Source organism: Penaeus monodon, chromosome 31 (assembly GCF_015228065.2).
Source record: "Penaeus monodon isolate SGIC_2016 chromosome 31, NSTDA_Pmon_1, whole genome shotgun sequence".
Lineage (NCBI taxonomy): Eukaryota > Metazoa > Arthropoda > Malacostraca > Decapoda > Penaeidae > Penaeus > Penaeus monodon.
The window spans coordinates 485,566-486,141 of record NC_051416.1 but is presented as its reverse complement, the minus strand read 5'-3'; the positions used below and the strand labels follow the sequence as shown (position 1 = coordinate 486,141).

Sequence of the window (576 nt, the reverse complement as noted above, 5' to 3'; positions counted from 1 at the left end):
AGGTGAAAGAATACCTCTGTGTCAATCCGAAGAAATATAGCCACTTGATTTCCTAGAAAGCAAGTTGACGTCAAGTAACATTCAAGATCCAGTTTTGCCTTTTGTGTTGATGTGTGCCACCTCAGGAAGATTGCCAGACAGAGGCTGTCACGTGATGGCGGGTAAATGAATGGCTTACATTGTGGTCATGGGTGCAAGTGCCATTTTTAGCAAATAAGGTGGCGTCTGTGAGGAAGTGTGCCGCCACAAGCCAGCCACTTGGGGTCTGGGAGCTAACCTAGTCATGTGGTGAGTGGGGGGTTGGTGGGCTTGTCGGGAAGAACACCACTAAAAGAACGGAGACATACAGATGGACTGGAGGTTGCACACATGGTGAACATTTACTGCAGTGAGCTGAATATCGGTCGGTGCTTTGGAGTAGCATTCAGAGTCCCCCCCTCCCCCTGTCTACTCTCAGTAGTGTTGGGGACGTACCAGGAGCCTTCAAGGATTGCCGTTCATGATCTTTCAGTGCAGGACGTATGCAACACCTTCAGCTTGAGTATAAAAGTAGGAGTGATAATTTTTTCATCAGAC

At 48.3% G+C, this 576-nt stretch overlaps 1 protein-coding gene across 1 annotated transcript in view; it reads left to right on the top strand.

The window, feature by feature from the left end:
- Positions 1–576, top strand: part of LOC119592871 (cAMP-dependent protein kinase catalytic subunit 1) — a gene marked incomplete at its 5' end in the record, with an annotated part of 28,100 nt that overhangs the window by 23,212 nt on the left and 4,312 nt on the right. Inside the window, 1 exon segment of the mRNA XM_037941765.1 lies at positions 1–576.